The sequence below is a fragment of the Coptis chinensis genome, chromosome 6 (genome assembly GCF_015680905.1).
Source record: "Coptis chinensis isolate HL-2020 chromosome 6, ASM1568090v1, whole genome shotgun sequence".
Lineage (NCBI taxonomy): Eukaryota > Viridiplantae > Streptophyta > Magnoliopsida > Ranunculales > Ranunculaceae > Coptis > Coptis chinensis.
Genome location: NC_141461.1, coordinates 80,430,730 through 80,447,930, shown reverse-complemented (window position 1 = coordinate 80,447,930; position 17,201 = coordinate 80,430,730). Strand labels below are relative to the sequence as shown.

General features: G+C 36.0%; 1 pseudogene; it reads right to left on the bottom strand.

Annotated features, from left to right (window-relative positions):
• LOC147494732 (malate dehydrogenase, chloroplastic pseudogene) overlaps positions 1 to 16,108 on the bottom strand; it is a 40,224-nt pseudogene extending 24,116 nt beyond the window's left edge.
• Positions 16,109 to 17,201: the final 1,093 nt, after the last annotated feature.

Here is a 17,201-nt window from a genome sequence, read left to right as displayed (position 1 = left end):
AATTAGGGGACAATTACTTTTATTTTTTAGTCGTTGTAGTATAAATAAAGTTTAAGTATCTTCTTTGGAAAACTCTCAAGAGGCTATAACTCGTCCACTAAGGAATCCCTAAGTGGTTTAAGGCCTTATTGCATATGGTCAATGCAATCGCAGTTTGCGAAACGGGATTAGTTAGGACCACATTTTTATTCACTTATCTATTTTTATTTATCATCTTTACTTGAGGACAAGCAAAATGCTGTTTGAGGCTAGTGTGATAAGCACCCAAAAGTGTAGTTTTGAACTTTTAATAGTATTACATTTAGGCCAATTATGTTTATAATAAATAAGAGTTAGTACTGTTTACGTATTTTTGTGTATTTCAAGTCTTGAAGCTGATTATGTGTTTAAAGATGCCATTTTGCATGAAAAACGAGTCAAAGATAATTGCTGATAGAGTTCTATGTTTAAAGCCCAAGAATCAAGAATAAAAAATATTTTCAAGCTCTATCAAAGTTGGAAAGTCAAAGTCAATTCGGGTAGAAAAGGGATAAAAAGCCATTACAACTTCAAAAGGGAGTATATTTGGACTTAGGCCTCAGAATTGGGCCTACTTTATGTCTAAATGACCGACTTAGAACAAACTTTCAATCTAGTCTTGTCCCAATCAGAGTTGTAAAAATAGACAAAAAGGGTACTAAAGTAATTTCCAGTAGTAGTGGCCCCTTTAGACTTAACCTAATGGACTTTGGGATCACATTAGAGGCCCAAAATCCCCATTTTTGACCCATGCACGAAAATGTAACCCTAACCTTCTCCTATATAAAGAGAGTTAAGGTTAAACCTAAGTTGGCCATTTGACATGCATTCCTCTTTGTGTGTGAGATGGTATATGGATGATGTAGATAGATGATAGTCGTTGAACAAAATAAAAGCGTATCAAAACCTAATTATCCTTCAATAAGTAAAAGATGAGTAGGGTATCGTTCCATTTTTAAGTGTATGTTTATATGAAAGACAGGACTGTAAAGGGGGTTTGAGGAATTAAAAACTATGATTATAGATATTGTAGATTCTAATGCTAAACTAACTAAACTACTGAGAATTTATAAGAGGGGAGTTCAAGAGATTAGAATCCACCAATACTTTTGATCTGTGACCTTATGCTTCATGGTTGTTCTCACAAGTAGACTACAATTAGGCAATTGAGCGAGTGCCGATGCCCTCTTGGACAAAACATCGTTAACGAATAACTATACTTAAGGTTGTTTCTATGTTTATGCTATTAATATCTTCTTTCCTTTTATATGAGCTTGGATAGCTATTCAATGAATCACCATCTAAGATAAACACAAGGAATACTTCCTTTACTCTAAAACACTACACAACTAAAAGAAAAGTAGAGAATAATATTATAATATTCAATTACAATAAATAAAACTCTATTCTAGTATTATATTCAATTGTAATAAATAAAAGCATGTCACTAGCAAATATTCAATTGCAATAAACAAAACCCTAAACTAGCATGATATTCGATTGTAATAAATAAAAACATTAATCTATACTTCCATCCCCTGGTCTGGGCAATGGAACTAATAACTAAAAACATAAAGAACTAATTTGATTGGAGAATGCCATGAACTAGAAGAATCATCAAACCCTAAGCACTGACTTTATCTCCTCCCTTGAAGGAGATGATTAGCCTTCCATAAAGAAGGAATAACACGAAGAACGAGAAGAAGAGTCGAAGAACATAAAACTAGAAAGGCTAATTTATTAAGACTCGACTAGTTAAAACCGAATCTTTTATTATTAATCTCTCTCTGCCTCAAGTTTTGGAGACAAGAGTATAAGTGAATTGACAAATTACATGAGGCACTTAGGTCCTCTATTTATAAGGGTTACAATGAGTTCTAGAAAAATTCCAAACTGCCATTTGTTTCCTAATACAAATCAACTTCTTTCAAAGTCCAACTTTGTCTCCAAAACTGAGAAGGAATTGGCTACAGTGTCATTTCATGTTAATGCGGGCCTTACGATCCTTGCGTCTCGGACTGAGCAATGCGTCCGACGGGCCGATCCGATCCATCGTCCCAGACGCGGAAGTCTATTTTCCCTTTTTTGCTCTATTCTTCTATCCTCTTTTGCGGGCTTTGGTCCAAGCAACGAATTCTTTGGCCTTGGGCTTCCAAATAGGCTTTAAAATAGGTCCAAGTCGCATCTTTAATAACTTCAATTCCTTGGCCTTCTCCATAATTGTCCACGGGATTCCCATGTGATCCTTAATGCTCTGAATTGCTTCGTTTTACCCTTTTTTCTCTAATATTCTACAAAACTCTCTCTTTCACCTTTAGAATCATAAAACATAACTTACAATCATTATTAGTCCACTAAGATGGCTAAACAAGAGGTATAATCGAGGGTTAAAATGCATTTTTTGAGCACTTATCACAACTCCCAATTAGCCTTTTGCTAGTCTCTTAGCAAATAAGATAAAAAAAATAGATAAGTGATCAAAATCACATCCTAATAACAAAAATAAAATCCTAACTCACTTTCACAGGCATCGCGATTGCATTTACCATATGCAACAAGGCTTTAAACCTTTAAGTTTCCCAAAAAGGACGAGTTATAGTCTCGTGAGGGTTTTCAGGTGATATACCCACAAAATCAATCAATAGCATGTTCAAGAATGATAGTATTTTTCAGAGAGAGAAATTTCTTGCCCACTTAGTGCTTAATCCAACAGACGGTTTCCATTACTAACTACATTGCTGCAAAGACTCATAGATTATGATGGGAGATAGTAAAAATTGACAAAATTCTCAATCAAGGCTTATGTTTGTACTTAGTCAATCTCCTATACTCTCTTATCTAAGAAACGGAATCCCTAGTTTACCATAAGCAGATAATCTCGACTTTCAATCCTTACCGGTCATACTCTCAACAAAGAATCTCTCAGAAGATGGTCTACTATTTTACCTCATGTATATGGGGAAAATAATAATGCATGCGAACATCCCACATACTACCTTGAAAACTAGCATGGTATTCGATTGCAATAAATAAAAACCTTAATCTATACTTCCATCCCCTGGTATGGGCAATGGAACTAATAACTAAAAACATAAAGAACTAACTTGATTGAAGAACACCATGAACCAGAAGAATCATTAAACCTTAAGCACTGGCTTCATCTTTTCCCTTAAAGGAGAAGATTAGCCTTCCATAAAGAAGGAAGAACACGAAGAACGAGAAGAAGAAGAGTTGAAGAATATAAGACTAGAAAGACTAATTTATTAAGACTCAACTAGTTAAAACCGATCTTTTATTATTAATCTCTCTCTGCCTCAAGTTATGGAGATAAGAGTATAATTGAATTGGCAAATTACATGAGGCACTTAGGTCCTCTATTTATAGAGGTTACAATGAGCTCTAGAAGCATTCCAAACCGTCATTTTGTTTTCTAATACAAATAGACTTCTTTCAGAGTCCAACTTCGTCTCCAAAACTGAGAAGGAATTGGCTACAGTGTCGATTTATGCGTTTGGACGCACTATTCATGTATCTTAGACGCAAGCAATGCGTCTGGACGCTCGATCCATGCGTCCCAGACGCCTTAACCGATTTTGTCTCTTCTGCTCTATCCTTCTATCCTCTTTTGCAGGCTTTGGTCCAAGCAACGAATCCTTTGGCCTTGGGCTTCCAAATAGGCTTTGAAATAGGTCCAAGTTGCATATTTAATAGCTCCAATTCCTTAGCCTTCTCCATGATTGTCCACGGGATTCCCATGTGATCCTTAATGCTCCGAATTGCTCCGATTTACCCTTTTTTCTCTAATATTCTACAAAACTCTCTTTTTCACCTATAGAATCTTAAAACACAACTTATAAACACTATTAGTCCACTAAGATGGCTAAACAAGAGGTATAATTGAGGGTTAAATAGCACTTTTTGAGAACTTATCACAACTCCCAACTAGCCTTTTGCTAGTCTTTTAGCAAATAAGATAAAAAAAATAGATAAGTGATCAAAATCACATCCTAATAACAAAAATAAAATCCTAACTCATTTTCACAGGCATCGCGATTGGATTTACCATATGCAACAAGGCTTTAAACCTTTAAGTTCTCCAAAAAGGACGAGTTATAGTTTCGTGAAGGTTTTCAGGTGATATACCCATAAAATCAATCAATAACATGTTCAAGAATGATAGTAATTTTTCAGAGAGATAAATTCCTTACCCACTTAGTACTTACTCCAACAGACGGTCTCCATTGCTAACTACATTGTTGCAAAGACTCATAGATTATGATGGGAGATAGTGAAAATTGACAAAATTCTCAATCAAGGCTTATGTGTGTACTTAGTCAATCTCCTATACTCTCCTATCCAAGAAACGGAATCCCTAGTTTACCTTTAGACAGATAATCTCGACTTTCAATCCTCACAGGTCATACTCTCAGAAAAAAATCTCTCAGAAGATGGTCTACTATTTTACCTCATGTATGTGGGGAAAAGAATAATGCATACGAACATCCCACATACTATCTTGAAAAATAGACTTCTGAATAAAAGTAGTCTCATAGAAAGAATGTCAATCACATATGAAGTCTCGGGTCCTTCACTTTAGCATCCTCTCACCTATTCTAGACTTTGTACCATACTGTAGTGATAAGTCATGGGTTGTAACTTGGATTGGGTATTGGTTTATGAAGGAAAGGTAAAAAGAATTCTAAGGTTGTTTCTGAAAAACACTAAGGGTTGCTTCATTCTTTGGAAGATTTCTTTAAATTCCGTATTGTAGAGAAAGTTCTTCCTTTGTCTTAGCTTTTCCATCCATTCTGTTCAACACATTTTTTTTTTAGCTCAGTGGTATATCCTTGATTAGTACTGGATATGCTTATTTTCCACTAACTTCTTTCACTTAGGACAGAATGATGGTCTTCATTGTATCTCTCTGGCATTTCCTTGTAATCTTCCTTTTGTGCTATTCCTTCCTCTTTGTTCCCCTCGTATTCTCATAAACATATGGGTATGGCTGATAAAGATTTTGGCTATACTCCTTGTCTGGAGTTGGGTAAAGGGTAAAGGGTTTTATGAAAGAAAATGGCTTATTGTAAGGCTCAAAAGGGTTTAACATGATGGTCTTACTAGGTGGGATAAAGGCTGAATAGATCCACTACTTGACTTATCAGTATGATACTCTGTTTCGAATAGACTTCAAGACCTAATGGCTATCTCCCTAGTTGATGTCACTTCGTAATTAACCAAATCAACGAATAATAAGACTATATTACAACGACATAAAAAACTGAAAGATGTTGAGTCACTAAGACTCAAATTTTTCGTAAAACTCTCCAAAGAATGGGTATAAAGCTCAAGTCTCACGGGCTAAGTCTAAAAAATTCTACTTTCAGTTTACTAGGGGTTAAATCTCTCTTCTAGCAAAAGGACACAAAACTGATCAAGTACTATGGTGGTGCCTTGATAAAGAATTCTATCAACAAGAACTATATCCGAGCATAATAAATAGTCTAAGCAGTAATGAAATCAATAATATCAACTATCTATCAAACTCAACACTAAGCAGTATAGAATCTATATTCCAGACTCATCATAAAAATTAATTTTTCTCATGCTATTGATATAGAAAACAAAAAATATTTTGTTTTTGAAAACTAATTTTCGAAATTCATTTCTCAAGTACACCCTCCCCCTACTTATGCATGCATTGACCTCAATGTATAAAGAAGTAAATGAAATGGATGAGAAAAAGTAGGATATTACCAGTCAAAATCAAAATTAATCCAAAAAATAAGAACATTTCCTTTTACCAAGATTTTTTTTTTAGGTCTTTTTAAGTCAGATCCCTAAGACTATATATCATGCATTATCAATTTGGAGTGAGGAGATCAAATTTTCTTACCCAAATCTGACGAATGTTTGGAGGACGAGGAGGTCTCACCTTGTGGGTTGTCAAAAATACTCCTTGATATCTTTGGAAAGATTTCTGATGAAGTTGCTTCTCTACCTTGAATTATTTCAGGTCTGATGATTGTGTGATAGGCCTTGTGGTTCCTCTGTGTAGAAGATTGATGAAAATCTTTCTTTCTAACAGGACAATAGTATCAGATGTGCCCTTTACCACCACAGTAATGATAATGGATGTCTGGTTGACTGTGCTCAAGGTGGGCGGTAGACTGGTTCACATACTTCTCTTGTTCAAACAATGATGGTGTAGAAGAAGCTTCAACAGTGCAATGCTTCTTATCAATATGTCCAGTTTCTGCTTCAAAAGACTCATTTCAGTTTCTAGGTTCTGTTGTTTTTCCAAAACTTATTTAAGCTGATTCTCTAGCAATTGATTTTTCTAGGTAGAAGTCTGTTCTTCATCCTGAAATGTAGAGTTCATCTTCTCAAGATATGATACTCTCTTTGTCAATTTTCCATTCTGCTCACTTAAATCCTGAATTTTCTACAGAGATTCCAAGAACATGGCTAGCAACGCCTCTGTGGCGGGGTTCTCAGGCTCATCGCAGTTTTCTGTAGATTGAGCACTTTCAATTGTATCTTTGAATGGGACAAATTCTTGTATCATGCTATCAAGGAAGTACACTTCTCTACCTTCGGCATCATCACAATCCTTATGCAACAGGTGAAAGAAATTTATGTCCATGGACATCTTACCAAAGTTGATCTTCATTTCACCGTTGTGACAATTTATCAAGGCTTTTGTGGTAGCGAGGAAAGGTCGACCTAGAATTATTGGTATTTTATCAAAGGCTTCCTGGGTGTCTATCACAATGAAATCCACTGGATAGTAGAAATCGGTTACTTGAACAAGAACATCCTCAACTATATCTCTGGAAATTTTGGTAGAACAGTCAGCTAACTTCAATTTGACTTTTGTAGGCTTTAGGTTCTCTAGGCCTAACGCTTGGTACACATGATATGGCAAGAGATTAACACTAGCAAAAAAAGCATTACCTGTGAATTTTTCTCCTATCTTGCATGATATTGTAGGACTTCCAGGATCTTTGAGCTTGACTGGAGCTTGCTGATGGATAATAGATGTTGTTTGTCCAGCTAGAAACGCTCGCTTTGGAACATGAGTACTTCTCTTTATGTTGCATGCATCCTTCAAGAATTTGGCATATGATGGCAACTACTTGATGGCTGTGAGAAAAGCGATATTGATTTTATCTTTCTCAAATGCCTCCTTCATCTCTAAAATTTTTTTGTCCTTTTTGCTTTAAGCAAAAAACATAGGAAAATGTGCCTTTGATACAAACACATCAGCATGTGTCTGCTCTTCTTTCTCTTTGCCATTCTTGCATATCTTGTCTTGTTCATCTTGACAATTAGGAGTGGAAAAGATTTCTCCCACTTCCTTTCGAACTTCATTTGAAATCTTGATAGATTGCTCTGTAGCAATGTCATCATGAGAAGGTAAGTTAACCTTGTTGTCTATCTTCAATCCTAATCTGAGAGTAGTAACTGAGCTGACATGATCATGGAGGTGATCAGTACTAGAAGTTGTCCCAATGTGGCATACATTTTCACTCCTCAATATTGGTTCCAATAAGCTAGGTTGAGTGGCTTGTGTCTTTACAAACAAAGCAGTAGTGAGTTGGTCGATCTTGGCCTCTAGAGACTCCATTCTAGAACATTGACTTGCTTGAGATTGCTGGAGATTAAGTTGAGACTGTGCAAGAAGCTCTTGAACACTTTTAAACTTCTGATTTTTTTGTGATAGCAAAGTAATATCATTCTCCAGGTTGGCAGGTGAGGCATAATTTCTCCTAGGATAAGGTACTAACTCTCCACTTGTATTGGAATTCTGTTGAGAGTATAATTGTTGTTAAAGAACTAACTGTGAAGCTTGACTTGTCTGTGGAATATAACTTTGATCTTAAGAACCTGGGGGTCCAATGTTCTGTCTCCAATAATTGCCTTGAAAGTTATTACCACCTTGGTTGGGCCTCTAAAATAAGTTCATATTGTACTCTCCAACTGATGCATGTTGATAGTAAGCAGGACATTCTAGAGTTGCATGAGAAGTGTCCGAACAGACTTTGCAGTATTGGCTAGCTTGCATGACTGGGAGAGATTTAGCTTGAGACTTGTTGATCTTGGAGGGATTCATGGAGAACTGGTTGAATTTCTTACTCAGAGTTTCAATGCTGGTGGCCAGGCTTGCCAATGTAGACTTCAGTTCTTGATCTAATTGTTCATGTGCTTGGTAACCAAATTGCTTTGGCTCTCCCTCCATTCTAGCTACATCCTCGTTGTTAGTAGTCCACTGTTGTGTTTCTTCAGCTAAATTATCGAGAAAATTGTAAGCTTCCTCTCCATCCATCGATGTAAAGTTGCCTTTGTGCATTGACTGTATCATCTACTTGTTCATCATCGAGAGTCCTTGATAGAAAAAATGAGCCAGTTTGCTCTTGTCGTATCCATGATGTGGACACAAGACAAGCAGATTGTTGAATCGCTCCCAACTATAATGATATTCTTCAGTTGCTTTTCCTTTGAAATTACTAATAGCTTGTTGCATGGCATCAGTCTTCTGGGGTGGGTAAAGCTTGTTCATAAACTTCGTTCTCAACTTCTCACAGTTGTCTATTGAATTGATCGGCTGTGCAGTTAACCATTCGGAGGCTTTACCTTCAAGTGAGAGCAGAAAAAGAATTAACTTGATACTCTCATCCCTGATATTCTGGTTCTTGAAAGTTCTGAGGACTGATAGAAATTTGTTCATGTGAACATATGGCTGAACATTGTCTGAACCATTGAACTTTGGAAGCATAGAGATTACTGATGCTCTAAGTTCAAACTGGTTAGATTCTGTCTCTGGAAAAATAATCCTGCTGGGTGGGTCTCCAATGATTGGCGAATAGAAATCGCTCAACTTCTTCCTCTGTTGTGCTTGTATGGGTGGGATAGCTTCAGGATTATTCAAGTCCACAACACCTCCACATTACGTGCGGCCATTGTATCAATCTTGTCTAGTATTCTTGTGAGTCGGTTGTTAAACCTTGTCCACTATTGTGTTCTTACTGGACGATGATTGGGACGACGGGGCATACACTAGAAAATGCTATGCGAGGATGATGAAAAACTATCCTACTATGCTTGAATGCAATTAAACTAATATGCAACTATTCTAAATTATACTAAAAACTACTTTCCTTCAACTGGGTTGGGCTTTGCAGCTAGTATCTCGCCCGTTGTCTAAAGCTATCTCTTCTAGGGTTATGGTGAATCACTTGGATTACTTAAATACCACAACCTACAGACAATAGTCCGTTTGTCAAGATTTAGACAAGAAACACTAGAGTTTGATATTTCACTGTGTTTGCTTACAACTTCAATTGTTGAAAAGGTCCTAAATGCAATTATACTAGAAAACAATAATACTAAACTACGATGCAACTATGCTAAGAATGAAATAAAAAGAATGAAGATTTGACTAACCTGGATGGTAGATCTTGTCTTCGAGATGTCCTTCAAGCTTCTGTCTTTCTCAAAAGGATGGATGATGCGGCTAAAATTACCTCAAAATCCAAAGTTCTAATCTTGAAAGAAAACGTTAAACATAAACAACTTAAAAATGGCGCCATTTGATACACGCTCCTTTTGTGTGTGTGAGATGGTATATGGATAATGTAGATAGATGATGGTCGTTGAACAAAATAGAAGCGTATCAAAACCTAATTATCCCTTAATAAGTAAAGGATGAGTAGGGTATCGTTCCACTTTTAAGTGTATGTTTATATGAAGGACAGGACTGGAAAGGATGAGTAGGGTATCGTTCCACTTTTAAGTGTATGTTTATATGAAGGACAGGACTGGAAAGGGGGTTTGAGGGATTAAAAACTATGATTATAGATATTATAGATTCTAATGTTAAACTAAACTAAACTAACTAAACTATTGAGAATTTATAAGAGAGGAAATTCAAGAGATTAGAATCTGCCGATACTTTTGATCTGTGACCTTATGCTTCATGGTTGTTCTCACAAGTAGACTACAATTAGGCAATCGAGCGAGTGCCGATGCCCTCTTGGACAAAACATCGTTAACGAATAACTATACTTAATGTTGTTTCTATGTTTATGCTATTAATATCTTCTTTCCTTTTATGTGAGCTTGGGCAGCTATTCAATGAATCACCATCTAAGGCAAACACAAGGAATACTTTCTTTACTCTAAAACACTACACAACTAGAAGAAAAGTAGAGAATAATAGTATAATATTCAATTACAATAAATAAAACTCTATTCTAATATTATATTCAATTGCAATAAATAAAAGCATTTCACTAGCAAATATTCAATTGCAATAAATAAAACCCTAAACTAGTATGATATTCGATTATAATAAATAAAAACCTTAATCTATACTTCCATCCCCTGGTCTGGGTAATGAAACTAATAACTAAAAATATAAAGAACTAACATGATTGGAGAATACCATGAACCAGAAGAATCATCAAACCCTAAGCACTGGCTTCATCGCCTCCCTTGAAGGAGAAGATTAGCCTTCCATAAAGAAGGAAGAACACGAAGAATGAGAACATAAGACTAGAAAGACTAATTTATTAAGACTCGACTAGTTAAAACCGAATATCTTTTATTATTAATCTCTCTCTGCCTCAAGTTCTGGGGACAAGAGTATAAGTGAATTGACAAATTATATGAGGCACTTAGGTCCTCTATTTATAGGGGTTACAATGAGTTCTAGAAAAATTCCAAGCCGCCATTTGTTTCCTAGTACAAATCAACTTTTTTCAGAGTCCAACTTTGTCTCCAAAACTGAGATGGAATTGGCTACAATGTTGTTTCATGCGTCTGGACACACGATCCTTGCGTCTCAGACGCGAGAAATGTGTCTGGACGCATGATCCATACGTCTCAGACGCGAGCAATGCGTCTGGACGCACAATCCATGCATTCCAGATGCGGAAGTCTATTTTCCCTCTTTTGCTCTATCCTTCTATCCTCTTTTGCAGGCTTTGGTGCAAGCAACGAATCCTTTGGCCTTAGGCTTCCAAATAGGCTTTAAAATAGGTCAAAGTTGCATCTTTAATAGCTTCAATTCGTTGGCTTTCTCCATGATTGTCCACGGGCTTCCCATGTGATCCTTAATGCTCTGAATTGCTCCGTTTTACCCTTTTTCCTATAATATTCCACAAAACTCTCTCTTTCACCTGAAGAATCATAAAACAGAACTTACAAACACTATTAGTCTACTAAATTGGCTAAACAAGAGATATAATTGAGGGTTTAAATGCACTTTTTGAGCACTTATCAGCTACTCCCTCTTTAGTTTAGTTGTAATTAGGGTTCTCTATTCTATCTCCCTTTTTTTTTAGTGTAGAGTAGGTTAATGTAGTTTAGAGTTAAGTTTTGTAGTGTAGCCTCCATTAAAACCCTTCAATACAAGCTTTAGTTAAATTTAATTCTTCTCTTTACTTTAATGTCTTTAGTTTATTATTTTAGTTAATTAATCCAATGATATTAGGTTAATCCCCTCATTAAAGAGAGTGATTATGAAGCCTAATGAGGAATAAATTGCTTAGTAGAATTATTTAATCGTGTATGTGTTTCAATGAGTTTAGTTTATTGTATGACTTACACAATTAGCATATAGCAAATTAAACTAGGAATTGTTATGATTAAGTCGAGAGATTTGGTTGTAATAATCCTACATGCTTATAATAATGACTATAGAGATGTAGGTTGTTGTTGCTGGGGATGATAAAGTTTGAGGCTTTAGGTTGGATCATTGTGGGAAAACCTAAATAAGATTACTTTTTAATGAATAATTCGATTCTTGCATGAAACTAATCATTAAGTTAATTTATTACTCTCTCTATATCTTTCTCTCATAGTTAAATCACTGTTTTAGCTTCTTAGTGTACTGTTTTACCATCTCATATTACTCTCATTAGTGAATAGTTTGTTTAGCCTAGATTCGTTTTAAGTACGTGCAAGAAAGAGTGGGTCGATTACTCCCATATAACAACATGTTTGAGAGTATTATTATATATTGATTAGGATGAATTAACATGTTTAAACAGCCTGTTTTCACATCTACTTTTCTTCTCTTATCACCCGTACCGGTAAATCTTAATCTGGTATCGACCAACATTCCAGAAGCAATAATATTTATTCCAGAAGACTTATTGAAGGTTATGTTGCCTCATGACAATGCATTGTTAATCACTTTGTGCATTTTAGGATATGATGTACAAAAGATCTTGGTGGATTGTGGTAGTTCTGTGAATATTTTGTTCTGGAAAGCATTCACCGGCATCGGTCTCGATGAAACTCATCTAAAAGCATCACAATTCAACTTGTATGGTTTTAACGGAAGCTCCATGAAGTATGAGTATAATGATGAGTTCAAAGTTTTGTTTGATGAGGTTCACCATAGATTTTTAAGAGATGGATTGATGGGAGTTTGTGAAGGTGAGAAGGTAGTATCCTTAAAGTTCATGACTTCTTTTTGAATGAATGAAACTTGTATTAAAACTTGACTAAAACTTGAATGAAAAACTTGGATTGATGAATGAAACTTTTATTAAAGATTGAATAACAAACTTGTATGTAAATTTGTATTGAAAAACAACTTATATTGAAGATTGAAGAACAAACTTGAATTGAAGAACAAAAAGGAAATAAAACAATAAAAACTTAAAAATGTAAAGGATTTGAAATTAAAATCTACTTTACTCCTACATGACCATAGATTAAGTCTAGGTGCCTTATCTCCTCCTACTTTTTGGCTTTTATATTACACCTTTTGCCAAAGACTGATTTGCCCTCTCCCTCTACAATCAAGAGAACTCACTATGTTGCTTTATGCTTTTCCTTTTGCTTTTGTTTTGCTTTTTCATATCTTCTTGAGCAAACTAGGTTTTTTTAGCAAGTCTTCTTTTGTAGTAAGGCCATCCATCTCTAGTCTTCTGAGTTAAGGACGTGACTTTCAGTTATCTAGTTTTGAGTCCTTGACCTTTGACTTTTAACCTTTGACATTTTCAGCACTTTTTCATAGCAGCTTGAGTCTTCATAATAAACGTTAATAAGACTCTTTTGGCTTTAAAATGCAACTTTTATGATAAGTGGTCTGAAATGGCATGTAACCTGAAAAAGGCAATAAAAGCTATAAGTTGTCTTTTCATTATGTGTAAGAAAGGCTGTAATGCAGTAATGTAAAGGTAATAAAACACACATTTGGGAACTGATCAACTACTTCCAAATAACATTTTTCTTGTCTTCTAGTAAGGATGAGAGAGAAAACTAAGATCACAAATAAGTAATTTATTATTTATTATACTAATCTCGTTTTGCAGAGTGCGATTGCATTGACCATATGCAACAAGCCCTTAAACCACTAGGAATTCCCTAGTGGATGAGCTTAAGCCTCGTGAGAGTTTTCTAGAAAATGTACTCACAAACTTCTTCTATCTAGTACAAAGGGTCTTGTTTCCTTATTTATTCTCAGAAGTCTATACATCTCATTAGTGGGGAATAAGGACAAGCTCCTTTGAACTTAGAATAACATATGTACAGTAATTAAATCATCTAAAGATAAATGCGCAAACATAAGCAATGAAATGCAAAAACAGAGTCGTTTCCGAAACTTTTAGAGAGCAACTTTAAGGTGGGTTCTTACAGGGATGTGTTAAAACACAAACTTTCTAATAGATTCACTCAAGTTTTGTTCTCTCAAATGCATCGGGCATTTATATTCCTCACATACACGAATGATGTCCAAAGGAAACAGGGGTAGATTGATCACACTTTCCACTTGCTATCACACCATCCTATTCCTAATCGAGCTAAAGGTCTTTTATTAGGAGTTATGGGGCTAGGGTGATGGTTTAGAAAGAAAAAGGAATGGAAAAACAAAATATGATAAGTTGAGAAATTGGGTCTTCAAGATACTTGTAACTAGAGAAGAACCTCGTTTTGTTCTTTGCTTCCGAATTGTGATTAATTATTTAGCTCTTTAGCTTTGTGACTTCACATGATTTTGAATTTTGGGAGTTCTAACTTTGTTTTTTTTTTTTTTTTTTTTTTTGCTTTTGTTTCTTTTGAATTTATGGCGAAGAATAAAAAGGCTTTTAGAAAATTGTGAAGGCTCAAAAGGGGTAACTAGAGGAAAACTATATTTTTGGATTTTTAACGTTTATTTGGCTATATCGATCTAAAAATAGCCTAAATTCTCTTCTAGGATATGGCATGGTGATCAAACAAGTGGACGTGTGGTCTTTTTATCCGGACATCCTTTATGTCATCACTAAATAATCATTCAGATGAGGCTTTTGGCTAGATTCTCACAAGATATGGAGCTTAATTGTTTTAACCTTGGTCTTGGAAGCTCACTACTATATACAATCAAATACTTATGCATGCCATTCATGAAAATATGCAGAAATTATTGTACTTATATTAGTCTAAGTTCGAATAACGAATCCTTACTCTGTTGCTATAATGAGACTTCTAGACTATTTATTCATCATAGAAAAAGGAAATAAGACTTTTAGTACTAATTAAACAGAAAAATATTTTTGGTCTTTTTCGAATTTTATTTAAGAAATGAAGAAATATACTACTATATCTAATATAAGAAATGCCTAGTTTTTGCAAAATGTTGTTATACCACCCCCAAATAGAAATATGTTTTGTCCTCAAAGTATGAAGAGATAAGGAAAGAGATTACTATAGAAACATGAGCAAAAACGGCAATATATTTGTACTCTGTTCTTCGTGATGAAAATATACCACCCCCAAATTAGTTTGTGGTGTGAGTTGTTTGATATGGAACGAGAAGTACATGGTTTATTGTATTAGGAAGCTACGTAGTTATTCTACTCTGAAATATTTTTTTGGGTTTTTGTATTTTTGAAAACAATGGTAATGCAGAAAAGAAAAGTGAATTTTTTTGGCATGATGTATTTGTATTACCTTCTACTCATATACCAAATTCTACATAAGAAACAATTAAAACAAGCAGATAAAGTTAAAATTATACTAAACGTTATACATGCAAGTGCTGAAAGGAAAAACAAAATAAAATAAACCTAAACACGAACACTAGGGAGCTGCCTAGTTATAATCCGTGCGTGACTTGTCATGATGTCGAGAAGATCCTTCTCCTCGCTGATGTCAGGTCCTAGAGTGTCTATCACTATGTTGGAGTGCATCTCTAATGTTGTGCAGTGTCTTTCTGATATTAAGCTGAAAACGTCGCTGCCCATGCTAGAAAGACTGCTGCTCCTTTATGAGGATTTGTTGAGCCGCTATAATAACTCGCTACCCTTGCCTGAGTTGGTGGACGTGTTGGTGCAGAATCCTCTGACCCTCATGGAGGAAATGAATTCCGTCCATAGACTGATCGAGTTAACTGGCAAGTGGCACCTTCATCGAATTAGTCTGTTGGCGTAGGTGTGGGAGTAGCGCATGCGTGCTCGGCGGCAGGTGGATGCCAGAATTGCTGGATACAGTGGAAATAGATAGGACCTACGGTAGCATCCTTGACCTCCACTAGAGCGTCGGTAGCAGTTAAATCCCAATGCTACATGATCCTAGTGAGCAACACTGGTAGAGGAGCGGTGGACCTCCTGGGTTTGCAGAGTTGCTCCCAGACGAAGGTGGTGATGCAGAAGCCGTTCTTCTGCTCTTGAAGAATCCATAGGATGTGGAGCATTGCCTTACCGATATTAGAAGGCTTGACTGAGCCTATCAAGTTGTAGGCTGTCCATTGAGATATTGCCAACTGATTCCTTCACAGCGAACTCTGAAATGCGCAGTGTGGCATGGGGTTTTTCCTACCCTCAAGAAGCATTTCTGCCATCATAACATCGATGGTCTTGTTGTCTGGGGACTGTTCTGTCTGTGTATAGATTTTCAAAGGAATCCCCAGAGCCTCACTCACCACCTCCTTAGTGAGCTCAAAAGTGTTGCCCTCCACGACAACCATGACGCGGTCTTTCTCCCCTCGTTGAATGTTGTTGTAAAATGAAAGAGTGAAAGAGGGAGAATAACTCGCTACCCCCATAAATATAAGAGACTCCCATCCTCTTTTTCTAATCTCAGCCTTGAAGTGCATTTCAAACAGATTGGAATTAAAGAGGAGTTCGAAATTTTGCTCTGGCACGATTTTTAAGACTCGAGTCATTTTGGGTAAGAGTTGATGAAATTGGGGTGGTTAGTTTTAATGAGGGTTGAAAATGGAGCTTACTGTAAAAATTTGGAGTGGTGGGTTTAAGTTGGATGGGCGGTCGCACAGTGGTAAGGGGCGGACGCACGCTGGTACGGTGCGACTAGGGTTTGAAATTTTTAGGGACGATGGGTAGGTCGGGCGGCTGCGTGGTATATAAAGGATTGGATAACATGTGCCTCACATATGCCTTTTTAAGTTGTTTAGAATTTGGGTCCAAGTCCAACTGAAATCAGGTAATTCCGATCATGTCTTTAGTGCCTCGACAACGAGGAAGCAAACAAAGGCAAGCCGTTCGTCGTCGATTCTCGACCCGTGAGGTACCAAAACGATCATCATCGAAAATTCTACATAAAGGTATAAGGTACACTCACATCTAACAATAGATGAAAAACAAATAAAGGAAAGAAATGAAAAAGAACTGAAGGGAAATATATACAAACACAAGAAGGAAAATTTTAATTAATTTTATTTGGGTTTTGAATATTGATGAAATGAAATTTTAAAAAGGTGGGTCATTTTAAGTCAGATTCCCAAGATTTTTTGAAGTTTTTGAAAACTTGAGTCAATCCCAACCAGATGGCTGGATTACTCTCTTTAGCTGTAATCGGTGAGCAGGTTGCTGACACATGAAAACTTTGAAAACTAAACTTTCACTATGAGGTTGAAGGTCGAGCCAAGTTGGTGTTTGACAGTTCGAGCACCAGCCTTCTCTCATAGCGTGTCTCTTACGTGTGTATGAACTCTTACCCAAACCAGGAATGGTTTTTGGTATGTGTGTTCATATCTTTAATTGCAGTTATCTAGGAAGTGCCTGCACACGATCATTGAAACTGATCCATCTAGTCTTGCTAGATGGAGGGATTTTGTTCTTAACAGAAGACATTTTTGGAATTTTTTTGAAAGTTTTTAGAAAGAGAGGTTGAGAAGGGGAAGGATTTTGAGAATTTAAAATACTTATTTTTTTTTGAAAGTTTGTACG